Raw genomic sequence first — 9453 nt, forward strand, 5'->3', positions numbered from 1 at the left:
TATTTATATTAAATTTATATTTGTAAATATGTAAATTATTTTATTAGGGGTCCGTCTCGAAATTTCTTAGGGTCGCTCACTCATTCGTGAAATTGTAGCGGTGCCTGTGTCAAAATTTCATGGTGCCGGTCTGGATTTTAACATATATAATTGTTAAAAAAAATTCATATGGCGGCCGACCCATACAAAGCACTAGGTCTGCCTATGGTTATTAGTAAAAGTTCGTGTAAATTCAAAATAAATCATGACTAAAAAAATTAAGGTGTGAAATAATTCCAATGCCTTCGTAAAAAATGTGTCGATGCTGGAATAGAAGAAATCAAATGGCTTAAAAACTCAGTGGTTAAATCAAAAGCTTTAAAGAACCGAATGTCGACATTCAAATAAAACCTCAAATGTGTTCTTTACAATACTCAAAACCTTAAAAACCTTTTATGTGTGTGTATGTTTGTGATGTGAGAAAGAGATATGATCAACTCAAAAATTATTTTAAGAATCAAGCTTTAAAATCAGCAGAAAATCTTCCATCTAAATCCATTCAACTATTCAAGTGCCTAAAAAAACTTAAGCTTTCATCTTGGTAAGATTATATATGCTCATTCATATTGTATGTTTCTATGAATCTTCTAATGTGTGAGAATATCATCTCTCATATGATGATTTATTAAACCAAGTTAAGCATGCACACGAGTGACAATAAAAGCATCATATTGTTCCGCTTAATTTGTCAAAAGTTACAAACTTTACAAGTAAATACATATAAATAAATGGCCAGAAACATGTGTTCAAGAGAAGAAGCCGAATGTGTCAAGGATGGTGGTGTGAAGTGGATCACTCAAGTGTGTAACCCAGTTGTTGAGTGGCCCCTTTCCTGTGGCCGCTGCTTGGACTGCGAACCCAAGGAAAGCCACCATGGCGAGACGGGCATGCTTGATCTCCGCCAATTGAAGCGTGGCTTTCTTCTCAGGGTCTCTAGCCAAGTTTAATGGATCAAATGGACCACCTGGGTACAACCTTTTTTCGGGTTCAAGTTCCGCATTCCTTTGAAATTCGATGTACCCGATGATCAAAACCTCGATCCAGATCAAAGTGGTGATTGAGAATGGAAGTGGTTGGCCAAGGTATGATGATCCGTCAATTAGTTCCACCTATGAACAAAAATATCAAAAAACACATCAATTTATTTATAAATTAATTATATATATGTATAGGAGGTTCGTTTAAGAAGCAATAATTAATATTTGAGAACTTATAACTAAGAGAACCGCGTAACGCGCTATTACATGGCCCATATTCGGTTCTTAAGAAAAACTAACAATTTTTGTTTTGTGTATACAACGTACATATTAATTTATAACGAGTAATATATTACTCATACTATCAGTGGTGGAACTTAGAACTTTTAAATAGGTGGGACCAAAATATTAGAAATCAATATTAAATTCTTACATAAAAAAAATATATAAAAAAAATATTTTTCATCATATAAAGATTTTAAATGTTAAAAAAATTAATCATTTTCTTTTACTTGGTTTGATTTGGGCTATCAAAAATATTATTAGAAATATATGGACTATATTTAGAAGTTATAAGCCCAAAAAGAGGAGGGGCACGAACAACTCCTCACCCTTTTAAAAGTTCCGTCCATGCATACTCATTGGCAGAGTCCCCCCGCCCCTCTCCGATTTTTTGATCGGTGGTGTAAATGTATCATTTTTCGGCCGAAAATTTTTTTACATAATGTAAATTTACTCGTTTCCGACCGAAATTTTGAGCCCAGACCCCTTTGTTTTTCGTTCCGTAGGGTAAATTTATCCTTTTTTCGGCTGAAAGTTTGTATACGTAGTGTAAATTTACCCGTTTCCGACCGAAATTTGAGCCTGCCCCCACTAGTTTATGAATTTTTTTATACATATTGAGTCCACGTGTATGTCCAAGCTTCACCACTATGCATACTATACATGATATGATATACAAAAAAATAATTTAATAGCTTTTTATGTATATAAATATACGTATTTGTATGCAAAAAAGTATAAAACTGTGAAAATACGGACGGATAATTCATAAAAAAAAATTAATTATTTATTTACATTTATTTTTCGTCTAACTTTGTTGTGTGTAATATAGACACATAATTGTATCAACGCAAATGAATGGAATACGTATTTGTAATGCATGTTAAGGCTCATGCAACATGTAACATATATATATGTATATGTATACCTTTCCGGCATCTTGCCATGTAACACCGGTGACAGACTCGACAGTAAGAGCACCAAGCGTAGCCAACATCGCCCAGCGTCCATGAATAAGCTCACACTCCCTAAACCTCTGCAGCCCAAACACCTCACTGTACGGCTGGAACGGAGTCGACTTCACGTCCGCACTCTCGAACCGAGTCCCAATCACGTCCCCAGCCACATTCTTCGCCAGGTTCTGGTCCAACGAGTCCAGAAGTACTCCGCGGGTTTGCCCAACCTGAAGGGGTCAAACCCGTAGTCTCCAACGAGACTCCCGTCCAGGTAGTCCGGGGCTGTGGCCCCGGGGTACCATAAGGGACTGTTGTTGTAAGGGTTTTGGAAACCTTTTTAGGGGTGGGTTTGGGTTTTCCGAAGGCGAAACGAGCTGAGACTCGTCCGGAGTTGGAATGTAGGTCCGGGGTGCCGATGAAGGAGGAGGAGGTGGTGGTTGATGCCATTGTGTGTGTGATAGTATAATGTTGGAGAGAGAGTGTGATGGTGTGTGGTGTATAGGGTTTGATGGGTGTGAATTGATGAGATAAGTGAGGGGATTAGAGGCGTTGGATGAAGAGAGTGAATCCATCTGACGGGTGAGAGACTGTATGGCCTTATCTAGGGCTTATCTGGTTGTGAATAGACCATATCTAGTGGTGTGTTTCGGTGAGGACGTGGACTTTTTGTTTGTGGCTACGTTCTTACACAATAAGTTAGACCATCCGTGGGCCGTGGTGGCACTAAGTACTTAATATATGATTCATTTCAATATCGGGCTTATCTGGTTGTGAATAGCGTTCTTTCCGTTTTGTCACAAAAATACAAAAAATGTGGTTTCATTATTATTAGGTTTTAATTTGCAATAATTAATATACGGTCGTGAGAAACTTGTAGCAAACTTTGTCACTTTTACCACAATTTTGTCACAAAAGTTTGGTTTTTATGATACATTTCAATATTGTAGCAAATTCGTAGCAAAATTACCAGCGTTCCGACTGTTTTGCAACAAAAGGGTGTTATGTTATTTGTATGTTGATTTTTTTTATTCTGAAGGTTATTATTTAATATATGATTAAACTAATTGTCGGAAATGGATTTATGTTTTCGATGAAATTGTGACAACACTGCTTGACGCCGCTATGTTGTTGGAAACTCGTGTAAAATTTTAAGACTTTTTTTGCTTTTGATTATTGACGAAAAGTTGTGGAAAATTTCTTGAAAATTTTAAGTTGTGGGAAAATTGTTGAAAATTTTTGTAGCAAAACTACCTATTTTCTAGTAGTGAGTTATGGCTTCAAAACGCCGGGAACACCCCCACCCCCACCCCCTTGCGTTTTGGGGTTGGCGTTTTGGCAAAGCGTTTTCTACACTACGCTAGGAAGGCACGGATGTTGAGGGTCTTGTGAGAGAGAGGTAGAGAGGGGGAGGATAGAGAGACGTTTTGAGGGGCATTTTTCTACTACACCTATTTTTTTGTAAAATGTCTAAAAGCTGACCAGACGTCACATGATGTAAAATGGCTAGGTGTGCATAGTTTTGACTATGCATGGTCTTAAAATACAAATAAAAAGTATAACTAACTTAAGGTTTGAATGATTTTAGTGTGTGAAATGTTCAAGATTTTTTGCTAAAATCTACTTCAATGGTTTTATGTTTAATAGATTTTTTGAGAGTACGTGATATTTTTATATATAACTACCTTACCATCAAAGCCAGGATCCAAAGAAAATATGTAATGTTACAGAATTAATTTATGAACTTATTCTGTATTATGCAAGGTCCAATAGGGCGGGATGAAACGGGTGCATGCTCTAAGAAAGAGGCCCATGCAATTAAAACGAAAGAATAAATTTAGTTACACCACCAATGCAAAACATGTAAAATACATTTCACAACATCTACTATATATTATTATCTTTCCTTTCATTTCAATTCTTTTTCGTCATTTTCTCTCTTTCCCTCTCACATCTCAAATAATGCATGCACTTTGCACTTTGTATTGGGTTTGGCCTTATTAGCTTATAAGTTATAAGCAAATATAGTGAGATAAACCATGGACGATGCCGTATTTAGCATCAAATTTAAAAAATAAAAATATAAAATTAACTAAATCCAAGAGCCACTCACTCTCCCCGATGGTTGTTTATGATAACGGTCAATTATTTTCATCCTGACGAGTGGTTTGTTTTTGTAAACGAAACAGATGTTCAACAAATAGTTTGAAATGTTTTTGTTTGTTTATACATTCATGATTCAACAAAGTAACAAACATATTTGCAAAACGACTTCAAAAGTTTGGTTTCGAAACCCATCCTTATAAGGCTTTGACTTCAAACAATTGTCAGCTTGCGTATTACCTAAAAATGTGTGACATACAATGATATCAATAACTAAGTAGATTACACATTATTAAACCCATGTTAAAATCCCAAGTCCCAAGCACCATCTTAAGACCGCACCCTTTATACTCTTGCAAATTGGAGTGTCAAATTAATGCCAATGGGTGTACCATACGCCAATTACCAGTCATGTTTGTCATTACGTACATCCAAATATGCAACTCATCATAAATATTTATACTGATATGCAACATATTTCACACTCTCTTTTAATGTTGTTAGTTTAGTTCATGCATTTCACACAAGCACAAGCTACATGATCATTAGAGTTCAAAGTTCGGGTCACATCACCCGTTGTGGCCTATGAATCAGATTCCCACGTACCCGTGATGAAAACATGGTTTCGCTTTTAGATCACAACCCCGTTTTGAATCCTTAGTCTTAACGAGACTTTACCCTAGCTTTTGCAACATATGAACAAATTCATAATAATGATTACACAATATATTACAAAATAAATCAAATTCATTTCAACCAAATAATATAAGCACATACACTTACACGTCTCGGTTGTAAATCTACTCATATTTACCCGACCTTCACCTGCTCGAGTCCTTTGATATAATGCTTGACTTCCTGAAGTCAACACTAAACATGTCAATAAGAAAGTCTTTGACATACAACACTATTTCATAATAATTTGATCAATTTAGTTCATCGCCCCCAATTACCCATCAATGATACATCGTAATTACGTTATTAAGACTTGCATAACAACATTTTTAACATTGATATTAGATTTTAATCCCCCACCCCGCATCACCACCACACCACAAATTTTTTTCTTTTTTTTGATTATATGGCTCGTTTGTGTTTATACATTAAATAATGTAAAATAATAATAATAATAATAATAGCAGGTGGTCCTTACATAATTTTTGTTTTTAAAATATGCATGTGTACGCCCATTTACTACATAAATTATATTCATTGATTGGATTTCAAAATATTTGTATATTTTCTTTGATTAAGGAAAATATATGACAACTAATATCACATATTTAATTTGTACTTTAGCTTAGCAATTATTAACGTACATATGTAAATCAGAATAATACGCATTTGTTTTGACATACTTATTATCAAGTTGAGATTTATTTAATTTATTATTATGTTTGAAGTTGTGTGATCCCATATAGACTCATCACCCATGTAGCTTGTTCGCATACTCTCATGTAATCTTAGAGCGTTACGAATCGCCTTATGTGCTGTATCGGTCTGCATCACACAACTTCATAACTAATTTATGCACATTCAACTAATACCCATGCATGGATGCTGCTTAACTATCTTGTTATAGTTTACATTTCACCATATGTATTATAACCATCGATATAAACATAATAACATTATAGTATACTTAACTAAGGATGAACAAATGATACTGGGTATCAGTTCGATACCAACTTTATGAGGTTTCAAAGTCGTAGTACTCTCGATTTCTTGCCTTGGGTATCGGTATCGGTACCGTACCGAGTATTATCAGCATTGACACCAACTTTTAAGGATTTTCGGTATCGGTAGAGAGTAGGGGTGCAAACGAGCCGAGCCCGGGCTCGACTAGACTCGAGCTCGGCTCGTTTAACTTATACCAAGCTCGAGCTCGGCTTGTTTCAAACTATATTTTCAAAGCTCGAGCTCGGCTTGGGCTTGGGCTTGGCTCGTTTACTATTTATCAATAAATTTTTATATAATTATAATCATTTATATATTTTTTTCTATTATAATATTTTATGTATAAAGTAACATTTATTATTTAGTCATTTTTATTTACTTTTTCGTAACATTATATTTTAAAAAATTATATGAATGACATGCTCGTTTAGGCTCGCGAACCGGCTCGAGCTTGATAAGTGAAGCGCGGGCTCGGGCTCGATCGAGCTTTTTAACGAGCCGATCTCAAGTGACTCGCGAGCAGCTCGGCTCGCTTGCACCCTTAGTAGCGATTGTTAATAATTTAGTCCCAAACGACAACCTTGTTGAAAGACGAGGGGGTAAACGAGACAACCCCCGATTCCCATGCCACTAACTCTTGTTCTACTTTAGTCTGAAACCGGCTACAGCCGGTAACCCGATTCTCGAATCACAATTTCAATTGATCATAGAACCGTTGGGAAAAAAATCTCGATAAAGTCAACTGGCTGGTCCGGTCACTCTTTGTAAAAGTCAGTCTCCTTGATTCTTACTAACTACTTGTGTTCAGCGATCACAGATCAATTGTTTCTTTCTTTCCTCTAGCTTCAAGGTATGTATGCTTTCAGATTCAGATCTATTTCTTTTATAAATTATTTTGTTATAGTTTGATCCTCATATTAAATAGTTAGAGCTTAATTAATTACACTAAGAATTGGTTTGATTTTTGCTGATTAGGTGGTTATTATTATTTGTGTTTAATTGTTCTTCAATATGTGCCTTAATTAGCTTATTGCTTACTTCGATTATTATTATTTGCTGAATTGATTGTTATTCTGTTACTTTTGATAATTTGAATTTTTGGAATTTGGAGATTAAGTTCATATTCATATTATTATGGTTTGTGTAGTTGTTTTCTAGAAGACCTTTCTTATGTTCTCTATGATTGATTGATTTATATACATTATTCTGTTTTACTAGTGGGTTTAATTATTCTTATTCCTTTAAAAAGAATAAAATTATTATTATTATTATTGCAATGGTTGTCAAAAGATGCAGATTCAATTATTGATGCATTTGCTTTTCATTCATTCATCAAATTCAATGCTATTTTAGCTTAACTTATACATTTTAATAAAGTTTCTATAACTTGTTTTCGAGGCTTTCTAGATATGAAGGGTGCTAAAGGTAAAGGACCAGCAAAGAAGGACACCTTGAAGCCTGTTGATGACAAGCTAAGATCTCTTCTTATTACTTACTCTAGATCAACCGATAGATAAAACTTTGTTCTTTTGGATATTATTGAAAACCGACTTTTTTTTCTTTTGATCTTTCAGGAAGGTAGGGAAGAGAAAGGCACCTGCTAAGGCTGTCGGCAAAAGCAAGGCTAAGGCCGGGAAAGCAGCGAAAGATCCCAACAAGCCAAAGAGGCCCCCGAGTGCTTTTTTCGTCTTCCTGTAAGTGTAATTTGGAAAGGGCTTATTTAGTAAAATCTGAATAAGTTTATAATATGTCGAATCTGATTGGGTGTGTGTGCTTATGGTCACAGTGAGGAGTTCAGGAAGACATTCAAGAAAGAGAATCCGAATGTGAAAGCTGTTTCAGCTGTAAGTACTTCATACACTGTTTTCAGGGTTTTAGTTTTTCGTTTTTTATCTTATGAATATGTTTTTTGTTCACATAGGTCGGGAAAGCTGGTGGGGAGAAATGGAAATCTTTGAGTGCAGCCGTAAGTATAGATAAAAATATAAAAAAATTATTAGCTTTGAACCTATAACCTCAAGGTTCAAAGACTTGATAATCTGGGGCTAATTTATTTTATTTACTATTGTCAGGAGAAAGCACCATATGAAGCCAAAGCTGCGAAAGGAAGACCGATTATGAGAAACTAATGACTGCATACAACAAGAAACAGGTGGCCATTTCACTCGTTAGCGTAACCTGAACTGACCAATCAATAAATAAACGGATCACTTCTAATCTAATTTATGTACAATAACAGGAGAGCGTAGCTGAGGAAGATGAAGAATCTGAAAAATCCAAGTCCGAGGTAGATGAGGAAAGCGGACAGGTAATTTTTTTCTTCTTCTCATTTTCAAGAAGCTATTTAATAATTAAGAGTTAGGAATTCTTTCTAATTTACGTCATGTTATGATGACAGGACGGGGTGATGATGAAGATGATAATGATGAGGATGATGATGACGAGGATGATGATTGAGATCCTATGTTACAAAATGTGTTTGATTCAGGCGAAATGTTTGCCAGATACTTGAATGTTGATCTTCATAATGCTTGGAGCTTTGTACTTTGTTATTCAGTTGCAGTAGCTTAGGTTTACACAATGTCCTTCCTTACTTTTATGTACCCTATGATTTCATTTAGTTTGAATCAAACTTTCACTTTATTATGTTGCATGATTATTGTTTCAAACTGTCTAATGTCTTAAAAGTTATATTCAACATTCATATGTCACATTGCCTTGTTAACTGATAAAATAAATACTAAACACATGCCTTTTTGACTCATTTGACTTTCTAGCTAATAGGCCAGCATATTTCTAACCGAAAGCTAGACAACCCTTATAAGTTATAACTAATGCTGTGTGACATCCATCGAGAGGTTACTTAGATGGTTAGATCGTTGCCATGGTAGAGGAGATGGACTAGTCACGGTTGGTTTTCTTTGTCTTGCATTGACGCTATAAAAACCATGAAAAGCTCGTTAGAAAGGGTCCACGGGCTGTAGCCTTGCGCACCCCTATAACGCTCTAATTTTTATATCATTTGATTAAGCATATATTTAAGTGTATGAGACAATAGGGAAGATGAGAGGTCAATGAGTATCTAGAAGTATATCTTGTTTAAGTACTTTTGGAGTTGTTGGAATGGAGATACGTGGGCTACAATCTCTCGGTCAATTGTGTTGGACTTGATATGGGACTTAGGTATCCTCTAGATTAACTAGTATTTCAAAGTTCGTAATGTATGTGTAAATTGTATTTTTAATCGTTTAGTGTGTAAAAGAAGATTTAGTCGGTACTAAAAACACATGGTGTTCCTTTATATTAGGTAGTGTTTAGTATGTCTCAATTATACAAGACATGAAATAGATCATCAATCTACATCCCTTTAACCCCCCCCCCCCCTCCCATTTTTTTTCAATTTTCACTATACTTTTTCGACG

The 9453-nt window shown here is 35.3% G+C and overlaps 2 pseudogenes across 2 annotated transcripts; one reads left to right on the plus strand and one right to left on the minus strand.

Annotated features, from left to right (window-relative positions):
* Positions 1 to 716: 716 nt before the first annotated feature.
* On the minus strand, positions 717 to 2909 carry LOC143608183 (chlorophyll a-b binding protein CP29.1, chloroplastic-like; annotated as a pseudogene). Its single transcript, XR_013149161.1, has 2 exons — positions 2227 to 2909; positions 717 to 1148 (listed from the first exon to the last, which is right to left on the minus strand). The product of XR_013149161.1 is annotated as a chlorophyll a-b binding protein CP29.1, chloroplastic-like (transcript).
* A 3925-nt stretch (positions 2910 to 6834) lies between these two features.
* Positions 6835 to 8674, plus strand: LOC143608182 (high mobility group B protein 1-like; annotated as a pseudogene). The gene is made up of 8 exons (XR_013149160.1): positions 6835 to 6881; positions 7439 to 7502; positions 7606 to 7725; positions 7818 to 7875; positions 7953 to 7997; positions 8104 to 8183; positions 8271 to 8331; positions 8430 to 8674. The product of XR_013149160.1 is annotated as a high mobility group B protein 1-like (transcript).
* Positions 8675 to 9453: the final 779 nt, after the last annotated feature.

This window comes from Bidens hawaiensis, unplaced genomic scaffold, assembly GCF_021521415.1.
Source record: "Bidens hawaiensis isolate Kalapana, Puna unplaced genomic scaffold, B.hawaiensis_p1.1 tig00103431_1, whole genome shotgun sequence".
In the NCBI taxonomy this organism is placed as follows: domain Eukaryota; kingdom Viridiplantae; phylum Streptophyta; class Magnoliopsida; order Asterales; family Asteraceae; genus Bidens; species Bidens hawaiensis.